The sequence below is a fragment of the Canis aureus genome, chromosome X, assembly GCF_053574225.1.
Source record: "Canis aureus isolate CA01 chromosome X, VMU_Caureus_v.1.0, whole genome shotgun sequence".
NCBI lineage: Eukaryota > Metazoa > Chordata > Mammalia > Carnivora > Canidae > Canis > Canis aureus.
The window spans coordinates 44,053,811-44,077,551 of record NC_135649.1 but is presented as its reverse complement, the minus strand read 5'-3'; the positions used below and the strand labels follow the sequence as shown (position 1 = coordinate 44,077,551).

At 40.6% G+C, this 23,741-nt stretch overlaps 2 long non-coding RNA genes across 2 annotated transcripts in view; one reads left to right on the top strand and one right to left on the bottom strand.

Moving 5' to 3' along the window:
* LOC144307672 (uncharacterized) overlaps positions 1–5,481 on the bottom strand; it is a 170,225-nt gene extending 164,744 nt beyond the window's left edge. Inside the window, exon 1 of the long non-coding RNA XR_013374443.1 lies at positions 5,026–5,481. This is a non-coding gene — a long non-coding RNA (uncharacterized LOC144307672). The remainder of the gene's footprint in view (positions 1–5,025) is intronic.
* LOC144307673 (uncharacterized) overlaps positions 4,864–23,741 on the top strand; it is a 96,983-nt gene continuing 78,105 nt past the window's right edge. Inside the window, exon 1 of the long non-coding RNA XR_013374444.1 lies at positions 4,864–5,246. This is a non-coding gene — a long non-coding RNA (uncharacterized LOC144307673). The remainder of the gene's footprint in view (positions 5,247–23,741) is intronic.

Genomic DNA, 23,741 nt, shown 5'->3' with positions numbered 1-23,741 from the left:
ATGGAACCTGCTTCTCCCTCTGCCTATGTCTCTGCTTCTCTCTAAGTAAATAAAATCTTTAAAAAATTCTAAATCCTGAATTTCTTAGTTCCCTGGACTAAAGCAGAATTATAAGCCATAGTCAAAGACTTTCCCAAAGTGACTGAGGATCCTCATAGATTCGCTGAGGAATTTATGAGTTACTCAAATTTACCAATGCAGTTTCTCAGATTTGTATCAGTTCATGTGCTCATCAGTGAGAGCCAGACCTAACTCCAGATAACACTGCCAACCAACATAATCCTGAACAATCTCTAGAACTATAAATGGGGCACTGTCCCCCTGACTTGTTATATGATCAAGCTCTTGACACTGCTAAACGACTTTACCAGCCTATTCTTAGGGCCTTCCCAAAATCTGTCGATTGGAATATGATTCAGGTTTGTTCCCAGGAGCCCAATGAGCCCATGCATAATTATTACAGCTGGCTCCAAATTGTTTTCAGAGAAAATTCTGGTCTTCTTTTAAATGTCAAATCCATGGGAGTAGCTTTTAACTCTATGGTCATGAATGGGCTGAACCGGGATCTTTAGTTTCTAGTTAAAAAGGACTAAGATAGAATAGGAGACCACGTCCACTCTGGATTCATTTAATTTAGCAAATCCACTCACCCACACCCTAGATGATTCAACTAAAAGGAAGACCACTAAAGCCCCCAGTTTACAACTCCAACAAATGAAGGCCCGTAAACAAAACCCAAACCCTCCTGATCTTTATCATTATTACAAAAAGCCAGAGCATGGGGCGGGGGAGAGGCTGTTACAAGCTTAAGGGCTCTGAGTGCCTTTAGCCCTTTAATCAACCTTTAACCAACCCTCTTCCTAACTCCCAGTGATGGAACTCCAAGGAACTACAGGGGCTTTTCCTGATCCTGATCTTAATCAGCTTGGGAAAACAACTCTCCAGGTTAGGAATGAATCTCTCTGTCATTATTGACACCAGAGCTATCCCTTCTTCGGTGCTCAACATCACTTTTATCAAATAACCCCTCTCTTGAGTATGAAAATGGTTCAAATGGGAGGGAGGTGTCAAACCTCAACAGGTTCCTGTCTCTAAACCCATCTCCTTTTGTTGAGGCCCTCTGAGAGATACCCACCCTTCCTCCTTAATTTCTCTGCCTCTATTCACTTATTGGACTGAGATTTCTCAGAGAAACACCATGCTAGAATTTCTTTCTGTCCAACGGGGGAAATAAATTCTATGATTTGACAGCAACAACCAAAATAGCCAACAAGGTGAAGCAAATGAACTTTTAATGCCATTAAGGTGTTCCATCTGTAATGACACTAGAGCTAGTTGTAAGGACACTCATCATCTATCCCCTTTTCACAGGAGGACAGCACCCATCTGTTGAAACTTTCAGCATGAAAGGGACACCAGGTCTCCCAAGGAAAAAGTGCAGTTTGTTCAAACTCAACTTGGTTATTTACGGCATCTAATCTCAGAACAAGGGCTACACCTAGATCCAAGTAGGCTTCAGAGCGTCCTGAATTTCCCCAAACCCAAAACTAAGTGTCAATTACAAGGCCTCTCAACCCAACCAAGGTAGGTTGGTGGTCTAGTATCAGAAATGGATTTCAAACTTTCTCTCATGGCTCAGCCTTTACATATATTACTAAAGAACACCAAACCTAACCCCATTAATTGGAAAGCTCAGGATGTCCTAGCATTTAATAACTTAAAAGAGGGATGCCTGGGTAGCTTAGTAGGTTAAGCATCTGCCTTTGGCTCAGGTCATGATTCTGGGATCCTGGGATTGAGTTCTGTGTCAGGCTTCCTGTACAGTGGGAGTCTGCTTTTGCTTCTCCCTCTGTCTGCTCCCCACTGCTTGTGTGCAAGTAAAAAAAAAAAAAGAAGAAGAAAGAAAACTTTAAAAGAAAGCTTAATAAATCCCCTTGCCCTTGGACATCCCAATTACCAGCTTCCTTTTTTCCCTTTTACATCTGAAAAGGAAGGGAATGCCCTTGGGGTATTTGATCAAAAACACAGGGACCACCATAATCCCCTAGAGTAAAACAGCCAATAGCTAGACCTTGTGGAATAAGGATACTTCCCTTGCCTCTGAGCCATTCCTGCCACTGCCCTTTTAGTTAAGGCAACTAAAGCCCCCTCTAACCATCTTTGTGCCCAACGAAATAGAAGCCTTCCTAAATTCTAATGTCTGTGGATGGGGGTCTGTCCAGGATCTCAGAACAATAAACAATATCGTTGTCCCTCATCATCCTGTTGTTCCCAATCCTCATATTCTATTCATGCTCCATCCCTACCTAAATATCACACTCAACACCTTTCAACCGGCCATCTCACCAACTCTGAAATTCCCATGCTAACAGCTCCTTACGTAACTTTTTCTTACTGTAATAACCTTTACTACTCTTCTTCCCTCCTCAAGGACAATACTCCAAAAGATACTGTTTGACAGATCACCTCCTGACTCCCTGTGATGACTTGCAGGAAACTCCTTTCTATGATACTAATTTGTCATGGTTCACTGGCAGTTCTTATTTGAAAGGTGGAATGACAAATAGGGTGCTGGATACATAATTCCAACTCCCTCTAAAGTAACTGAAGCAGTATCTTTGCCTGTGGCTATATATAGCACAAGCTGAGCTATACTCACCCACAAGTACCAAAAAGACTCTCTTCATCCCCACTGAAAAGACCCCTACCAGGTACTGCTAACCAACTCCTGTGCTGCCAAATTCCAAGGAAGAGACTTTTGGATTCCTCTGTCACATCTAAAGAAAGCACCAAACCCTGACTGGCCCCACCCACCAACTGGTGACCAGAAAATAAAGGAATTGAAGCCGATGGCTGCTGAAGGAAACAGCTTCCTTAAGATGAAGAACCAGGCATGTATATACCTTCTTTCCCTTGCTTGTGCTCACTCTGTTTGCCTTCTCTTTCTGGGAAATCATACTACCTCAGTTAAATCCTTCCATCTTTGACAGCCATACAATCTTCACTCCCCCAGGTTCTTTTCCTTATCTCTGATTGGTCTCCCTGTACCCAAGGCAAATACAAATAAGTTTATTCCTCTTTGCAAGGTTTTTAGAAGAGACCCCTTTAGAAAAAGATGGAACTCTCCAGAATGTCATCCCAACTCCTCCGACCCATGCCTTGAAAGAGTAAATCAAGAAACTTTCAGTTAAGGAATCTATCAATAACCAGACCTTAGCTAAAGTCTTCTATGCTCCACCTGGTTTTGTTTGCAATGGACAGCATTTCCTATGAGTATGTGAATGCTTAAATAGCTGGCGGCTTGGAAGTCAATGTTATTGTCACATTTAATAGCGTTCCTGTTAACATCTGTAACAAATCAAAAGACTTCCCATCAGTCTGTCTCATTAGGCCCCCAAAGCCACCTTCAATGGGAACTTCAAGGGGGCATACATGACTCCTGGTTTGCTTCCATAGGGAGAGCTTTATTCCTTGGGTTGGACTAAGTGTCAGTGAACACAGGACCAGATATCCGCCCCCCAACATTAGGAGAGCTAGCCAATTCCACAATCAATTTCAAAGCAATAGCATCCACCAACTATCACTTGATTCATTGACTAACATAGTTTTGGACAATCGTATAGCCCTTGATTATCTACTGGCTGAACAATGTGTTTGTGCAGTAGCAAATGCCACCTGTTACACAAGGATAAATACCTCTGGAGAAGTAGAAATTCAATTTTGTAAGATCAGGCAACATGTATACTGGTTACAACAAATCTCACCTAATGACCCCTGGTTTTTTGACTTACATAGCTGGGTTTGGGGTCTTGGTTTGGAACTATCATATAAATTGGTTTGTCATATTACTTCTAATTCTACTTGTATAATTATTTTTTAAAACTTTACCTGTTGCTTGTCAAACCTCTGCAGAAGTATTACATCAAATAGGGTGATGCAAGCTCAGCGCTTTGAGATGATCTCCAATATTTATGACCTTGATAAGACATAGACTTTAGATGGGAAGTGAGAATTCTCCCTCTTATCTTCCTTACTCCTCAAATGTGTCTTCAATGGTTTACAATCATTATGCACATTCCCTCCAATGTGGGCCAACAACAACCAGGAAAGATCCTTTCTGGTCCCCAGGGACAAACCGCTACATTTGAAAATTCTGACTCTTGGTCAGCAACACTTTCAAGGCAAGATCTTGATCAAAAGGTGTAAATGTGAAAATAAATAAAGGAAACATCATTTAAAATGGAGTCAAGAAGCCCCAGAGGGGGACCTCTCAAGTACACATCTTTCACTGCAACCTATATACCCAGCAGGAAGAAGATAATTACATTGACAAGAGAGGGCTCCTGTTTTTAAGAAAAGGAAGATTCCTCCCTGCCCCAGCAACAACACACTGATCACCACCTGCAGCCAATGAGAAACCCTCTCCATCCTCAACACCCCCCCATCTTTTCCAAACTCTGTCCAGAATCCTCCCCAATTCCTTCCTCAAACCTAATAAAAGCTGACCTTCCCTTTGTCTCTTCAGACTTGCCTACGATTTGCCATAGCTTGCTCGTCACAAATTGCAATTCCTCTGTTATTCCCAAATAATCTCATTCTTCTACTTAAATAAAACTGCCCTTTGTGCTCCGTTTGAAGTTAACATCCCACAACCCTCACCCCGCCCCCCGCCCACCACACACGTGCAGGGGCCATTGCCATTGATAGCAAACTGCCAGGCTGGGACCTCAGTTCCTGGGGATGGATGGGTGGACCCTAGGGGGTGTTATCCCTACCCCCTGCTATTTGGGCACACACTAAAACTGGGTGCTATCAGGTGCCACTGTAGCATATGGACTGAAACAAAGGGGTCCATCTCAATTGGCCACCCTCATTACCACCACCAAACCCTTCAGGGGCTCAGGGGCAGGGTGCATAGGCAGTGGCTCAGAAGCCCGTGTCCAAGTGTCCCCCAAGCTCAGTCCTACCAAGAGACCGCCCACTCGCCCCTCCCGCTGGCTCACGGTAGCCTAGCGACCAGCTTACCAATAAAAGAGGGTCCAAGACGACGCTGGGAACATCGGAGGAGGATTCCTTACAGGTCAAAGTGGAATTTTGAGGAGGGGAAAGGGGGGCGTCGCCCTCCAGGAACCGGGTCCTGAAAAGCAGTAGGAGGACAGTGGCTCCCAGCAAGCCCGGGATAGCGTAGCTGAGACCGACGGAGAATCACGAGAGAAGGCTGAGGCTCAGGAAAAAGACCGAGGGAGGTAAGCGAGAAGCTCGAGGCGAGAGGGAGCTGAGGGGAGGGAGGCGCGGGGAGGGGACGCTAGCTCTTGGGCAAAGAGTCACCCCTAAGAGCTGAGCATAGAGGGCCAGGGGATCAGAAGCTGCGGGCGTCGGCCAGGAGTCCAGAGCCCCGCGCAGCGGGAGGAGCAGCCATGCAGGAGCTCTACTCCAAGCTGCTCCCGCAGGACGCGCCCGCTTCTTTGAATTGCGTTTGGTCTGAGGCCAGTCCCATCTGCAGCTGGGTTGGCAGGGAGCCAGATGCGCTGACGGCTCCGCCCATTCCATGGCTACTCCAGCCTAGCCAATGGCTCAGATGCCAGGAGCCATACAAAAGGACGAGCAATCCCGCCACCTTCCCCAACTAGGGCGCAGCCCAATCCTCTGCTTTTTCTGCAGCCTCTCCTGGGCCAGCTCTAGCACCTCTGCAGCTGGAGGGGTGGGCCGAAGTCAGATGCTTGACCTGCCCCGCCCCCCCCCCCCCCCCCCCGCCCCGGGCGCGCCCCACCCCCTCCTTGCAAAACTGCAAAATTTGCTTTTCTCTTAGAACAGAACGAACAAGGGGTGGTAGAAAGGGAGGTGGGTGGGGGGGTGGGGGTGACTGGGTGACGGGCACTGAGGGGGGCACTTGATGGTATGAGCACTGGGTGTTATTCTATATATTGGCAAATTGAACACCAATAAAAAATAATTTAAAAAAAAAGAACAGATTGTGCCTAAGAGTTTGCTTTTTTGTGGCGAAGGGAGTGCAGTGATTTGACTGCCCTGGCTGAATCTGCGTTCTGAAAGAGCTAGACACTAGGGAATCCAGGAGGTACTAGACTGCTGGTCGTTCCCAGATGCTTGAGCCTCCAATAAACCTCAGGGCTTCGCCTCTGGGTAGACTGGGAGGAGGATCAGCAAGTAAGTTTTATGACAGGGCCCTGGCCACAGCAGGAGTGACCCTTCAGTAGGACACAAATTGGAGCACCCTGCCCCCCAAACTAGAGTGTACAGCATCGGAGTGTTCTTGGCTGACACCATAGAACTGGAAAAGAAGGCAAAAATAAGTATATCTTAAGGGGAGTTAGCCGGGGAGAGCAGGCCATTCTAATGTTTCAGCATTCTTGGCCCCATTATATGGAAAAGCGTGGCATGTTGACTAGAGGGCATTTATTCTTTCCACCATCCTGAACATACTCTTGTGGGATAGAAAGGTATCATGGACTGAGGAAATGCTTCTGTCCTTCCCATCTTCGGTCCAATTTGAAACAAGTTTAGAAAGAGGCAGAGGCCACATAGGCCAGATGGGCAACCAACAACTAGAACTCAGTCACCTCCCAAGGCATGCCATTTAAAAGTGTTGAAATCATAACAGATTTCAAGTTTGCTCTTGGTTAACTAGAACATTCCAACAGAAACATTGTTCCCTTTCTCTTTCCTTCAGTATTTGGTAAATGAGATTGAACTGTTTGTGCCCAGCATATGGGAAAGTTTCAGTTGTGTGGAACTCCTGGGGGTGGCTGAGTGTTTGACCCAGCTAAAGATATAACCCTTTACCCTACCTCAACCACCCACACTTTTTTTTACCATTTAAAAATCACTTTACAATATATCTCATAATTTCCTGCCATCTTGTAATCAGCAGAGCACCCTAGCACCTTTGCTATTCCTCTCCTTTTCTCCTTCTTTTTCCTTCCATTGCAGCAAACGCTTCCTTCCCACATGGGTGCAAGATTAGAAAAAAAAAAAGGTGGAAGTATCTATATATCACTAACCATCACATAGAGGAGTGGGTCAGTCAAGTTCACTCCTCCTACTCTTAATCTTTCATCCCTTGTCCCTGGTCACTCAGGCATCCTTGGGGAGACAATTCTTGCTTACCAAAAATGTAACAGCTATTCCAGGTAATTTTGCCCAACCCCCTAAATTGTACAAGTCGGACACTGAAGCCTAGAGCAGGAAGAGAGGTTGGCCCAAGGTTACATAGTGGCAAAGGCTAAAACTAGAATCCTATTTCTGGGTTGGCCTAGTTCCAGAACTGTTGTTTCAGCTTAGTTGGTCATAACTGGTATTTCAGACAACTGCCAGCAGATGGGAGTATATTTGTTTGCAAGTGGGATGTCCAAGCACCCTAGAACAAATTCCAGTCGGTGCCACATTTGTCAAAGGAAGCAAGTCAAGTCTGAATTATTTTTCTCCCTAAGTGTCCTTGTGACTGTAGTGAGTGCTGAAAACTTGATGGCAATAGTTAATTCACTTCCAGAGCTTACATTCCAGACTCACATGACAAATAGCCAAAAAGGTAAGAAAAAATACATAAAAGCCAGTAAAATCTGTATGGGTTGAGGTTTTGTCTAGTTAATTTATTAGAATATACAGAGATATCCAGACTAAATGCACTTAAACCTGAATATGGGATGACGGTGTAAAGTATGATCCCATATTCCTACACTTAGGAGTTAGCTCATCTGTGTTCTGACCTGGCTGTGACACATTACAGTGAGTATTCCAGTTTGGCTGCAGTGTTAAGGTGAGTTGGGAGGTAAGACAAGAGGTAAAAAAGGTAAAAATCAAAAGAATAGGTAGTGCCTGGCCTAGTGAGTCCACAGTAAATACTTATTCAGTGAATAAGTAAAGCAAAAAAGAGTTTTAGATCTGATTGGCCAAACTAAAGAATTTGATTTCTGTTTTACATTCGATGGTATGCTTTTGAAGCATTTGTGCAGGGGAAATGACACGATAAGGAAGAAATTTACAGTTACTTTATGAAGGAGAAAAAGAAACTGGAAGGAAGAGAGAGGGGATAAGGAGAGCAGTTAGGAGGATATTGTACTTTGGCTTCTGGTAGTGGCAGACCAAGCAGTTTGGATTAGCCATCCCAAGTAAGGACAACTAAAAAAACAAAAACAACAACAACAACAACAAAAAACTAGATGAAATATAACAAGAAATTACCCTCATTAAGAACTAGTAAGTGAGGACACATGAGTGGCTCAGTGGCTGAGGGTCTGTGTTCGGCACAGGGCGTGATCCTGGGGTTCAGGATGCAGTCCCAAATCGGGCTCCCCACAGAGAGCCTACTTCTCCCTCTGCCTATGTCGCTGCTTCTCTATGTGTGTCTCAAATAAATAAATAAATAAATAAATAAATAAATAAATAATTCAAATCTTAAAAGAACTAAAAATGATGAGGCTAAAATCTAGAAGACAAGGACCTAGGTAGAAATGCCCACCATTCAAATCCACTTATGCCCATGGGCATTTGCTGAATCCAGAAGAAAGTGAGCTGTGGTTTTGATAACCTCATGGACAAAGGGGATGAAAAGTTGAAGCCCACATCCCAAATGAGTAAATCTAATGAGCTACTCAGCCACTTTAAGCTGAAACTATGTGGCTACCCCTTCAGGATAATGGTGAACCAGAAGCCTAGATCACCCATCACAAGGGTGATCCAAGGAACTCCGTTTGAATTTAGATTAAAGTGGTCTTGGGCAGGTACTATTGCCAGGCATTTGTCAACAGCAAGCGAAAAATACTCTCTGCAGAAAGATTCTGTCTTCCTAGGCCTGGAATCTGTTTCCCCAATAATTTTTCAATAATATATCTGCAAATAGTGATAAGTATACACACAAAGAAAAATGCACTGTAAAAGCCAGAAGAAAAAATAGACCATGAAAACAAATTCACAAATACTTCAGATACCAGAATTATGAGATGCAGACTATGGTTTACTGTAGTTCAAAAAATAAAAGATGAGCTTTGAAATTATCTGAAAGGAACAGAAAAATCATAAAAGGCCACACAGTCAATTTGAAAAATCATCAAATAGGATATCTAGAACTAAAAAATATAATGATTGAGAATTTAGTGAATGTGTTTAACAGAAGAATAAACACAAGTGTTAGACAAGGATAAGTACAATGAAGAAAATAAATTTGAGAGAATTTTTTAAGTTTTTGTTTTTATTATATTTGGTTAGCATACAGTGTTATATTAGTTTCAGGTGTAAAATATAGTGATTCATTAATTCCATACAACACCCAGTGCTCATCATGACAAGTGTGCTCCTTTTTTTTTTTTTTTTTTTTTTTTTTTTACAAGTGTGCTCCTTAATCCCCGTCACCTATTTCTCCCATAACCCCACCCACCTCCCCTCTGGTAACCATCAGTTTGTCCTCTAGAGTTAGGAATCTGTCTGTTCCTTGGTTTGCCTCTCTCTCTCTCTTTTTCCCTTTACTTTTTTGTTTCTTAAATTCCACAGATGAGTGAAGTCATACGGTATTTCTTTTTCTCTGACCGATTTCACTTAGCATAATACTCTCTAGCTCCATTCGTGTCATTGCAAATTGGCAAGATTTCCCTCTTTTTGTGGCTGAGTAGTATTTCATTGCATGTATATCCAACCTCTTTATTCATTCATCTATCCCTGGACACTTGGGCTGCTTCCATAATTTGGTTATTGCAGATAATGCTGCTATAGACATGGGAGTACGTTTATCCCTTCAAATTAGTGTTTTTGTATTCTTTGGGTAAATACCCAGTCATATGCTTCCTGGATAATACAGTACTACTATTTTTAACTTTTTAGGAACCTCCATACTGTTTTCCAGAGTGACTGCAACAGTTTGTATTCTCTCCAACAGTACAAGATGGTTCCTTTTTCTCCACATCCTCATCAACACCTGTTGTTTCTTGTATTCTTGATTTAGCCATTCTGACAAGGGTGAGGTGATATCTCACTGTAGTTTTGATTTCCATTACCCTGATGATGAGCATCTTTTCATGTGTCTGTTAGTCATCTGGATGTCTTCTTCAGAGAAATGTCTGTTCCTGGGATGCCTGGGTGGCTTGGCGATTGAGCGTCTGCTTTTGGCTCAGGGCGTGATCCCTGTCCTGGGATTGGGTCCCACATTGGGCTACCTGCGGGGAGCCTGCTTCTCCCTCTGCCTGTGTCTCTGCCTCTCTCTGTGTATCTCTCATGAATAAATAAAAAAATCTTTAAAAAGGAGAAATGTCTGTTCATGTCTTCTGTCTATATTTTAATTGGACTTTTTTTGTTTTTTGGATGTTGATTTGTAGAAGTTCTTTATATATTTTGGATATTAACCCCTTATTGAATATGTCATTTGCAAATATCTTTTCCTATTATGTAGGTTGCCTTTTAGTTTAGTTGATTATTAACTTTGCTGTGCAGAAGCTTCTTAATTTGTTGTAGTCCTAAGAGTTTCTTTTTGCATTTGTTTCCCTTGCCTCAGGACACATATCTAGAAAAAAGTTGCTGTGGCCAATGTCAAAGAAGATACTGCCTATGTTCTCTTCTAGGATTTTTATGCTTTCAGGTCTCACATTTAGGTATTTGATCTATTTTGAATTTATTTTTGTATATGATTTAAGAAAGTGGTCCAGTTTTCATTCTTTTGCATGTCACTGTGCAGTTTTCTCAACACCATTTGTTAAAGAGACTGTCTTTTTCTTTCCTGCTTTGTCAAAGATTAATTGACCATGCAGTCGTGGGTTTATTTCTGGATTTTCTATTCTGTTCCATTGATCTGTATGCCTACTTTCCTGCCAGTACCATACTGTTTTGATTACTACAGCTTTGTAATATTACTTGAAGTCCAGAATTGTGATGCCTCTAGCTTTGCTTTTCTTTTTCAAGATTGCTTCAGCTATTCAGGGTTTTTGTGGCTCCATGTAAAGTCTAGAATTGTTTATTCTAGTTCTGTGAAAAATGTTGATATTTTGATAGGAGTTGCATTAATTGTAGATTGCTTTGGGTAATATAAACATTTTAACAATATTCTTCCAATAGATGAACATGGAATATATTTCCATTTCTGAATTGTCTTCAGTTTCTTTCATCAGTGTTTTATAGTTTTCAGAATACAGGCCTTTCAGCTCTTTGGTGAGGTTTATTCCTAGGTATCTTATTACTTTTGCCACAATTATAAATGGAATTGTTTTCTTAATTTTTCTTTCTGCTGCTTCATCATTGAGGCATAGAGATGCAACAGATTTCTGTACGATGATTTTTGTATCCTGGTAGTTTATTGAGTTCATTTATCAGTTCTAGTAGTTTTTTGGTGGAGTTTTGGGGTTCTCTATAAATAGTGTCATGTAATCTGCAAATAGTGAAAGTTTGACTTTTTTCCTTGCCAATTTGGATTCCTTTTATTTCATTTTTTTGTCCAATTGCTGTGGCTAGGACTTCCAGTACTGTGTTAAATAATAGTGCTGAGAGTGGACATCCTTGTCTTGTTCCTGACCTTAGGGGAAAAGCTCTCAGTTTCTCCCCCTTGAGGATGATGTTAGCCATGAGTTTTCATATATGGCCTTTATTATGTTGAGGCATGTTCCCTCTAGAACTACATTGCAGAGGGGTTTTATCATGAATGGATGTTGTACTTTGTCAAATGCTTTCTCTGTGTTTGTTAAAATGATTAGATGGTTCTTATCTTTTCACTTATTGATGTGATATATCACATTGATTTACCGATATTGAGTACCCTTGTAAGCTAGGAATAAATCCCACTTGATTGTGGTGAATGATTTTTTAATATGTTGTTGGATTTGGCTTGCCAATATTTTGTTGTGGATTTTTGCATCTATGCTCATCAGGGATATTGGCCTCTAGTTCTCTTTTTTAGTGGAATCTTTATCTAGCTTTGGTATCAGGGTAATGCTGGCCTCATAAAATGAGCTTGGAAGTTTTCCTTCCTTTTCTCTCTTTCTTTTTGGAATAGTTTTAGGAGAATGTGTATTAATTCTTCTATATTTCTTTGGTAGAATTTGCCTGTGAAGCTATCTGGTCCTGGATTTCTGTGTGTTGGGAGTTTTTTGATTACTGATTTAATTATATTGCTGGTAATAGATTTTTCAAATTTTCTATTTCTGTTTCAGTTTTGGTAGTTTATTTCTAGGAATTTATCCATTTCTTCTAGGTTTTCCAATTTGCTGGCATATAGTTTTTCATAATATTCTCTTATAATTGTGTTTCTGTGGTGTTGATTGATATTTCTCCTCTTTTGTGATTTTATTTATTTGAGTCCTTCCCTTTTTTTCTTCATATGACTGGCTAGAAGTTTATCAATATTATTGATTTTTTTTCAAAGAACCAGCTCTTGGTTTCATTGATCTTTCCTATTTTTTTTACTGTCTATATCATTTATTTCTGCACTAATTTTTATTATTTCCTTTCTTATGGTTTTAGGTTTTGTTTGTTGTTTCTTTTTTAGCTCCTTTAGGTATAAGGTTAGGGTATTTGAGTTTTTCTTGCTTCTTAAAATAGGCCTATATTGCTATATACTTCCCACTTAGGACTGCTTTTGCTGCATCCCAAAGGTTTTGGATTATTATGTTTTCATTTTCATTTGTTTCCATGTACTTTTTATTTTTTTTATTTTTTAAAAGATTTTATTTATTTATTCATGAGAGACACAATGAGAGAGATAGGCAGAAACACAGGCAGAGGGAGAAGCAGGCTCCATGCAGGGAGCCCAGAGTGGGACTCAATCCCAGGACTCCAGGATCACGCCCTGGGCCAAAGGCAGGCACTAAACCTCTGAGCCACCCAGGGATCCCCTGTTTCCATGTAGTTTTTAATTTATTCTTTGATTTCCTGATTGATTTTCCTGATTGATCCATTCATGGTTTAGTAGCATGTTATTTAACCTCCATATGTTTGTGGTCTTTCTAGATTTTTTTCTTGTGGTTGACTTCTAGTTTCATAGCAGTGTGATCAGAAAACATGCATGGTATGACTTTGATCTTCTTGCATTTGTTGAGGCTTGTTTTCTGGCCTAATAGGTGATCTACCCTGGAGAATGTTCTGTGTGCACTTGAAAAGAATGTGTGTTCTTCTGTCTTAGGATGGAATGTTCTGAATATATCTGTTAAATGCATCTGGTCTAGTGTGTCATTCAAAGCCAGATTCCATGTTGACTTTCTGTTTAAATTATCTGTCCATTGATATAAATGAGATGTTAAAGTCCCCTACTATTACTGTATTATTACCGGTCAGTTCCTTTGTTTGTTAACTGTTTTAGGTATTTGGGTGCTCTAATGTTGGATGCATAAAAATTTGGAATTGTTGTATCTTCTTGGAGTGTCCCTTTCATGTTTTAGATAGTTTCCTTCTTTGTTTTTTGTTACAATCTTTGTTTAAAGTGTATTTTGTCTGATATAAGTATTGCTAGTCTGGCTTTATTTTGACATCCATTTGCATGATAGATGTTTCTCTATCCCCTTACTTTTAATCTACAGGTGTCTTTAGGTCTAAAAGGAGTCTCTTGTTGGCAGCATATAGATAGGTCTTTTTTTTTTAAATCTATTCTGTCACCCTGTGTATTTTGATTAGAGGATTTAGTCCATTTATGTTCAAAGTAATTATTGATAAATATATACTAATGACCATTTTTTTATTTGTTTTGTGGTTGTTTCTGAAAATTGTCTCTGATCATTTCTTGTTTTCTTTTTCTCTTTTATGTTTTGCTGATTTTCTTTTTTTTTTTTTGCTGATTTTCTTTAATGATATATTTGGATTTGTATCTCTTTATTCTTTGCATATTCATTAGTGTTTTTTGATACATGGTTGCCATTAGGTTTGTATATAACCTCTTCTGCATATAGTAGTCTATATTAAGTTGATGATCATGTAAGTTTGAACCCATTCTTTTCACCTCTCCTCCCCACTGTTAGTATATATTATTATATTTTACATCCTTTTTTTGTGAGTTCCTTCAGTGATTTTTTATAGAAATATTTATTTTTACTGCTTTTGTGTTTCTTACCTTTATACTGTCACTTTTGAGTTTTCCTCTTAAAGTGTCCCCTTTAATATTTCTTGTAGGACTGGGTTAGTGGTCATGAACTCCTTTAGTTTTTGTTTGTCTGGGAAACTCTTTATTTCTCTTTCTTTTCCAAATGCTAGCCTTGCTGGATAGAGGGTTTGTAGATGCAGATTTTTCCCATTCAGCACTTTGAATATACCATGCCACTCCCTTAAGAGAGAATTATTAAATTGAAAGATAGGAAAAAAAATATAAATAAATAAATTGAAAGATAGATTAGAAGAAATCATACAGAATTCTTCCTGGTTAAACAGATTATGGGGGGGGGGGAGATAATGTATGACAAGAGACCCAAAGAATAGAGTGAGAATGTCTACAAGTACATTTAATTTGAGTCTTAAAAGAACAAGAAAGAAAAATAGGGAAGGTGATGGCCAAAAGTTTTCCAGAGCCAATGAAAGGCAATATTCCATGGACTCTAGAAGCCTATTGCATCCTAGGCAGGAATAAATAAAAATAAACCCACTCCTAAATACATCATAGTGAAAGTGGTGGTGGGGGGAGAGAAAGAAGGTTATGTTAATGATCCAACTTAGAGATAATGAAGTCTTAGCCTTAGGCAGGAACAGAACAGATTGAGACAAGCAGATGTGCCCTTAGACTCTGGCCTTTAAAATGCACTTGACGGGATGAGCACTGGGTGTTATTCTGTATGTTGGCAAATTGAACACCAATAAAAAAATAAATTTATTATTAAAAAAAGAAAAAAATGCCTTTTTCTCAAAAGTACCATGAAAGGCTATTTATAAAGATATTATCCATTTCATTCCTAATGAATTAAATTCATTTGTTAACAAATCTATTTGTTGAAGCTGCCTGACTCCTAGGAGCTGTTCTCAGTTTTATTTTCATGCATGGAAGACCATCATCTCATAAGTTTGTATCCCTTATCTCATGGACTATATAAAAATGGTGAATATTCTTCACAGAAATTGTGATGGTTAATTTTATGTGTCAACTGGAGTGGGCTAAGGGCTATCCTGATAGCTGGTAAAACCTCATTTCTGGGTATGTCTGTGAGGGAGTCTCTGGAAGAGATAAGCATTTGAATCAGTAGACTGAGTAAAGAAGATGGCCCTCACCAATACAGGGGAGCAACATCTAATTCATTGATGGCCTGAAAAGAAGGAAAAGATGGAGGAAGACTGAATTCATTTTCTTCATCCATCTCCTGCTTTCAGACATTGATGCTTCTGGTTCAACTTTCAGATCCAGACTGAGACTTAGACCATCAGCTCCTGATTCTCAGGCCTTTGGATTCTATTTTTTTTAATAAATTTATTTTTTATTGGTGTTCAATTTGTCAACATACAGAATAAACCCAGTGCTCATCCCGTCAAGTGCAGGCCTTTGGATTCTAAATTACATCACCAGCTTTCCTGGTTCTCCAGCTTACAGACAGCAGTTTGTGGGATTTCTTGGCCTCTATAATGTATGGTTTTCCTATAATGAATACATATCTACCTAGTTACCTACCTTCATATGTACTATATATATACATATATATATATATATATTTTTAAGTTTGGCACTGATTTAGTTAAAATACTAGGTTTACATATTATTTTAGCATTTTCATATTCAATGTCTTCATTGGGCATTTATAAAAAGATAAAAAAGAGAAGTAATTTAAGATTATTACAAAGTTAATTAAATTAAATGAAATCTTCAAATACTCTTAATTTCCTTTATTACACAGTTTGGCCTTTGGTGAAACTTTTTCCCTTTTCTATCACAAGGTAAAATATTTCTTGCTATAATTCAGACCAGCTGCAATTTGCAATTGTGCCAGAAAACCGCTCTTGCACTGGTTGCTATTAGATAATGTATTTTACATAGATTAGCCTAACTTAAGAGTCAGGAGGAAAATCTTTCTTCCATTTCATTTTTTTTTTCTTGTTCTGAATGATAAGTAACTGTCAGTGTGTGGCTGCCTCTTTTCAAGGCATGTGTGAAGCTGTCACCATGCTACATCTGCAGGACAATCCAGATGTTACACAATATGAAATCCAGGTCTCAGCGTTGTGATGATTGTCAAGTGAGGACAACCCAACTGTATGCCCCAGTCTCAGTAAAGTGACAATTTTTGGAGAGTAGAAGAAGGCCACTATCTTTCAATTATTTTAAACCACTATTTTTTTCTCTGTTAAGTTGGCACTAAGAATATTTAAAAATCTATCCTGGAAGGTACCGAACGATACCTCATGATCCGATTTCATTAGTATTTACAGAGACAGAAAAAGGAAATATTCTTTACTATTACGGAGGTTTTGTCTAATTCACAGCTATCAAAGATGAGGAATTCTGATCTGAGGACAGTGTACATGCCACGCTGGCATCACAGCCTGTTTATGCAGGTAATGGCTGGTTTAGGACACCTCTGAACTGTCACGTACCATGTGAATTAATGAGGCCATACAGGTCTAAGTTCCCTAAAAAGGCCTCTCTCTATATATATAGTCGGTTCTATTTCTCTGAAGAACCCTAATACAAAAATAAAATGCTAGTAGCAGCTGAGCTCTGAGGATGGAGAAATGTGCTTTTATATGACTTTTTAAGAGAAAGCAGAATAAAAGTGAATCTATGTAGAAATTCTTCTACTTATCTCCCCCATCCAACTTTCACTGTTTCTAAGGAAAAGTATATAGAATAGAAATTTTTTGTTGTTGTTGTTCCCAGGGTGTTTTATAACAACCTTCAATCTTGACCATATGCATTTATTCACTGGACTACCTATGCTCAGCCCACATAGAATTCCTGCAGGGGTTTATATTTGTAAGAGACCTAAAAATACAATGGGCTTTATTTCAAGGGAGTGAGGTCTCTACTTGTTACTACAGCTGTTCATGCAACTAATGAATGGCTGCTTGTCAGCAATGTGATAGAGGCAACTCTGTTCCATATGGAAAGTCATATCAGAGACTCTGTGGTCCCCTGAATTTCTGAAATTTCCTGATGACAATCTAAGCCAAAATAACTGTTTATGAATTCTTCTGGGAAGAATTTCAATTATTTTCCTCAAAATCCTTCATTCATTGCTTGAGGAACAAGCAGCCTTATGGACCCACAAGGCCCCTCCTCAAGCACCCAAGGAATACTGCTTCCCCAAGAGAAGGTATTACGCAGGCAGGAAAGCCTAACCCCAAGCCAAGTAGAGAGCTGTCCAACAGCAAAGACATTAACCTGTCTTCATTCATAGTATGCAATATGCACCATCAATCTGGACCAAGTGTCACAAAGCCTGTAGAAACCTATCTTTTAACATCTATATTATCTTTTAGCAGTATCTCCCTCCCTTACAATTGTAGGGCAGGGGCAGGAGAAATGTTCCAGTAACTCTAAGGTATTTCTCTACAAATCTGAAGATCTAGTACCACAGCCTCTCAATCTCCGTTTCCTCATCTGAAATACGGAGGTGATAATAATGGAACAACCCTGACAGAAGGGAATCCCCCTGTGTCCCAACTTCCGGGTTCATTTCCTCCACGCCAGGAGGTTTCTCAATTGCCCATCTGGAAAGGCTGTTGTCACTACCACTTTTAGCCACCAGGGGTCCTCAGTTCTCATGGTTTAACTGGAATGTGCACTTATAATATGTTTCCCTTTTTTTTTTAAGATTTTATTTATTTATTCATGGGAGACACAGAGAGAAAGGCAGAGATACAGGCAGAGGGAGAAGCAGGCTCCATACAGGGAGCATCGTGTGGGACTCGATCCCAGCAGTATGGGATCATGACCTGAGCCAAAGGCAGACGCTCAACTGCTGAGCTACCCAGGTGCCCCTGTTTCCCTTCTTTTTAATTGAAGTATAATTGACCTAGAACATTATATTAGCTTCAGGTGTACAATCCAATAATTCGGTATTTGTATACACTGTGAAATGGTCACCTGAATTCAGGCAAGTCAGACTGATATTTACAAACCAAACATTCTTCAGAAAACCTCCGTGGGGGATCCCTGGGTGGCTCAGCGGTTTAGCACCAGACTTTGGCTGGGGCATGGTCCTGGGGTCCTGGATCGAGTCCTCTGTCGGGCTCCCTGTGTGGAGCCTGCTTCTCCCTCTGCCTGTCTCTCTCTCTCTCTCTCTCTCTCTCTCTCTCTCTCTCTCATTAATAAATAAATAAAATCTTAAAAAAAAAAGAAAAAGAAAACCGCCGTGTAACAGAGGGGAATAAAGCATAGGAGACAGAGACCCTACTAAGGGATGTTTTATTTATTTTTATTTTTATTTTTTAGTTTCAGGGGTAGAGTTTAGTGATTTATCAGTTGCATATAATACCTAGTGCTCATTACATCAAGTGCCTTCCTTAATGCCCGTCACCCAGTTACCCCATCCCTTCACCACCATCCCCTCCAGCAACGCTCAGTTTTTTTTCCCTATGGTTAAGAGTCTCTTATGGTTTGCCTCCCTCTCTGACTTAGTCTTATTTTATGTTTCCCTCCCTTCCCCTATTATACTGTTTTGTTTCTTAAATTCCAAATATGAGTAAAACCATATAATCGTCTTTCTCTGAATGACTTATTTCACTTAGTGTAATACCCTCTAGTTTCATCCATGTCAGTGCAAATGGTAAGATTTCTTTTTTTTTAAGATTTCTTTTTTGATGGCTGAGTAGTATTCCATTTTGTGTGTGTGTGTATGTGTGTGTGTGTGTGTGTGTGTGTGTACCACATCTTCATCCATCCGCTGATGGACATCTGGGCTCTTTCCATATTTTGGCTATTGTGGACATTACTGCTGTAAACATTGGGGTGCAGATGCCCCTGTGGATCACTATGTCTGTATCCTTTGGGTAAATACCTAGTCCTGCAATTGCTGGATTATAGGAAGGAGGTTCTAATGCAGTACTGGATAGACCTCTACCACTGTAGTGGGGGCCCAGCTGCCACTATCTTCCCTACCCTTCAGAGGGGCTGCTGATGGCCTGCCTGTAGTCACCCCTGCCTCTGCTCCTGTTCCCAGGGTGTGAGAATCAGGGGTCCTATACAAATGGCAATTGGTAGCCCCTGGAGTTGTACAGGGCCCAGCCTGTGTGTCCATATCCCACCAGCACTCTAGCTTCTATTCCGTACTGTGTGGACTCAGGCAGTCTTACGAGTTTCCATTTAGCATGTCCAATGAGCATTGCTTGAAGTATGGATTTACATGCCTTCTGTCTTATGGTACTAGGCAGAGGAAATGTTCCCCAGTCAGATACAGTGTCCATCCCCATAATACAATCAGATAAAAAAAGGCATAACCTCTTCACATAAAGCCTATTCAAACATACCAATTCTCCTACAACTTTTACCTTGATTCCATTAACCCTTACATTCCTAACTGTAGCCCCCATTAGGACTTCATTAAGAGGTTTGGGTTTTACAATACTAGGTAGGGAAAGTGTCCTCAGTATGACATAAGACCCATTCCCTGAAAATATTCAGGTAAAGGAGATACTTCTTTACATAAAGGCTACTTAAACATTTCAACTTTCATAATCTTGTTGACTAATATGTTTAATGTTTTTAATGTTTTAATTTTTAATGTTTATCTCAATTTAACTATAGCCTGTGTCTGGGCTTCACCAGTGGATTTTGGTACCACAATGCATGAGGCTCCTATGTCAATGAGTCTTGAAAACCTCTTTTCCATCCTTTTGATCATTTTGTCCACTTTTGTGCAAAAAGGCTTTGAGTTTCCAATGAGGGGTTGAGCCAAGTGACCCTAGCCCTTTTTGTAAGTCTTTAGCTTGATTAAAATGCCTAACCACTGTCACAACCAATTGTTGATTTCTCATTATAAACTCAGCCTTTAAGCTTTTTATAAATTTTCAAACTGGGATAAATAGACTGGACTTGTTAAGAGAATTTTAATGTTGGTGGACCAGCAAGGGGGCCTTTTGGCCCTCCCAACCTTTGGTAGTGTTATATTAAAACCTTGGTTTTAACTTTATCAAGGTCCATCCCATCTCTTAACCATCTAAAGATTTTGATGCTGCAGGACAAATCCTGTGACTCTCCCCTTTCTTTTTCCTCTTTGTTTCGCTTCTATCAATATCTGTATTATTCACCTTATTCCATAATAACCTTATTCCATAGTTTAAAATTTTCCACTTTTTTGGGAAATCACTTGACCCTCCCCTTGCCTCTTTCTATTCTCTTGTTAACTAACCTAATATTTTTATTAGCATCTGTAATACCCATCAGGGGAAGGTGAGATAGCAAGTTCTTAAACTATCCCTCAATTTTTTTAAATTTTTATTTATTCATGATAGTCACAGAGAGAGAGAGAGAGGCAGAGACACAGGCAGAGGGAGAAGCAGGCTCCATGCACCGGGAGCCCGACGTGGGATTCAATCCCGGGTCTCCAGGATCGCGCCCTGGGCCAAAGGCAGGCGCTAAACTGCTGCGCCACCCAGGGATCCCTATCCCTCAGTTTTGTAGCAGTAAGAAGTTTTGGGGTGCCCATGTGAAAGAGGCCACCTTAACCACAGCATTTACCATGACCTCAGTAACTGGCATATTCAGTGGGTAAAATATTCCAACTTTCACAAAACCAGTCCACATGGCTTGTATACAAAGCATATCAGCAGCTTCATCTGGGGGTATTCAGCTTTGCATTCACAGGGGGTGGATCCCCTTTCTCAGGATAAACAGATCTTACAATGGCTTTTATCCAGTCCTGCAGAATAGCTGTTCCCTTGGGAATAACCTCCTGGTGTCTGAATCACATATAGCCATCATCTGTGAACGTTCAGTAGTGAACCATGTGGGCCCTGCATCAACCCACAATAGGCTCTTCTGTTGCCTGGTGAACTGGGGAAACCCCTGGCCCTAAGGCCTCAACCCAGCCTATCCCAAAGATGTCCCCAAAGGCTCTTGGTCCCTTCAGGGAGATAGAATTCAGGGACAGACACAACACAGTAGACAAGTGACATAACTGGGAAAGTTTATTAAAGCAAAAGTATACTCTCAAGATGTGAGAGCTGGCAAACTTGAAAAAGAGACAGAGAGAGATATGCAAGCCCTGGGGTTTAGGTCTCTATCTTTTATTGACAGTTGTTCACAAGGGAGTGAAATATTAATCACTTCAGGCAGGGATTTCTTGGAAGCAGAGTTTCATGCTTTTTCTTCCTTATTTGGCCTGGATTATCCTGTCATGGAAACCACCCCCCTCCCATCTTGGTTCAATCCAGCTTCCTGTGGAATGCTGCCAAGAACCAGGCCTCTGACTTTCCAGTAGCAGGCAATGACTTCCTTTTTTGCTGATCTCCAGGTTTCCTGTTAGAACCTAACTTCCTCTAGCACTTCCAATCTGCAGCACTCACAGGCAAAGACACAGGCCCCAAATTAGTCATTCTCATTATCCATTTCAGTAAAGGTTCCTTAGGAAGCTGATTATACCGATCCACAAAATGAAACCACTCCTTCACACTATATCCTCTTGAGGCAGGAAGGAAGGGAGACTCAGGAGACACAATGACCAAAGTAAAGCCATTTTGGTCTTAGGCTGACCTTTAACCTAAAAGTCAGCAGGTTATAAAATGAATCACAATATCCAACTCATGGAAGACCACAACACTCCACTCCCTCTGGCAGTAAAGGCCACAAAGCCTGGACTTTCTTAAAATTGCTCCCTGTGGGTAATTTCATAGCCCTAAGACAATAAAACAACTAACTGCCCAATGTAAATGATAAACCGAAAGTTAATAAGTAAGGCCATCCCTATACAGTTAGCTAATTTTAAAGACTTATAAAACCCTTCCTTAGACAGAAAGGGGGGTTCTTCTTCCTCATCTGGGAGGAAAGACCACTATCTTTCTATGAAGTAGGTCCTTTCTTTAAAAAAAAGTTTTTTGGGATCCCTGGGTAGCGCAGCGGTTTGGCGCCTGCCTTTGGCCCAGGGCGCGATCCTGGAGACCCGGGATCGAATCCCACATCAGGCTCCCGGTGCATGGAGCCTGCTTCTCCCTCTGCCTATGTCTCTGCCTCTCTCTCTCTCTCTCTCTGGGACTATCATAAATAAATAAAAATTTTAAAAAAAAAGTTTTTTTAATTTATTCATGAGAGACACACAGAGAGAGAGAGAGAGGCAGAGATACAGGCAGAGGGAGAAGCAGGCTCCATGCAGGAAGCCCGATGTGGGACTCAATCCCAGGACCCCAGGATCACACCCTGAGCCAAAGGCAGACACTCAACTGCTGAGCCACCCAGGTGTCCCTGAAGTAGGTCTTTTCTTACTTCTAGACTTAAAAAATCTTTGTCCCTTACTCTAAATGGCTTGCTCTTGAATTTTTTCTCATGCACAGGCAAGAATCCTCTTGGAGAGGAGCCTGAGGCTCTCTCTCCTGGGGTCTTGGCCAACCAGACATCGCTCTGGTTTCAGTAGTTTCTTGGTTTTGTTGTCCCTCAACATTGACTACTTTCTTGGTGACCAGAGATCATGGAGGGACTTTGTTTTGTCCTTACATAATTTTTCTCTTGGCTTTGAAGCTAATGGCCAATGCCCCAACTGACTGAAATCTGAGCCTGGTCTAGCATCAATATGGACACAGTACTCCCTTTTAATTTCATTTTAGGTATTACAAATAACAGCCAAGGGATCTAATATTTTCCTTTTTCTTATTAGTTTGCATTTTCTTATGCATCTAGTGAACCAACTACCAAGGAGTTGGCTCCATGTCTAATTTCCATTGGTAACTGATTACAGCACAGCTGCTACTCCATACCAGATGTAACCATGTAGAGTCACCCAGGAGTCAAAAGTTCTTTATCCTCCACCCTTTCATCCTTTCTTTTCCCAAACCACATGTTTCCATGACCCAGCAAATCTCACTTCATTGACACCAACTATATTAGAGAAGCCCTAGTTTTCCCTCCAGTTGTCTCCTTTTCTGTTCATACAAAACACTACTGCCACATTCACAACACTTCTGCCACCAGATGTGTGTGTCTGGGGTGGGGTTTCCTACATCCAAGCAGTTCTGCAACACCAGCTGCGTGTCCTACACTGTTGATTTTCTCAAATGGCTACTCCCTGAGCAACAATCTCTTACAAATATTCAGTTTTCCTTCTTCTTCCAAAATCCCATCCTTTTTTAAAGAAGAAAATCCAGTATTATATATTCTCCTAGCAAAGCCACCTATGAGTACATGCATTGTGTGGCTCCCTTAGAATCCTCTGTGTATGTGTCTTATTTCCCTTAGAAGTCTGTAAGCTTCATTTCTTACATAAGTAGCTGCATTTTCTCCATATTGTCTTATTTTAAAAACAAACTCTCTGCCCACCATTTTTTAATCCCTTGAATTCCTATCCCATTTAACAAATAAACAGATAAACCCAATTAGGGTTTGTGTGGCTTACACTGAAAAGTAATTTTAACACCCGACATCCTAAATGACAAATTACAGAAGTCATTTTAGGTACTAATTGACATTGTAGAAGTCTGAGTGGGGGAAAAAATCAGGCTACAATTGATCAATTCCACTGAACTGAATGATGCCTCCTTAATCAGCAACGAGCTGCATTTGCTCTGCTGCTACAGCTTTCTCTTTTTCAGAAATGTCAAACCCATGGGGGATGGTTGCTTGAACTATATATTTAATTTATTTCTTAGCTTGTGAGCCTAACTTAAGCCATTGGTTTGTTCTTGGATATTATGGGATTTTA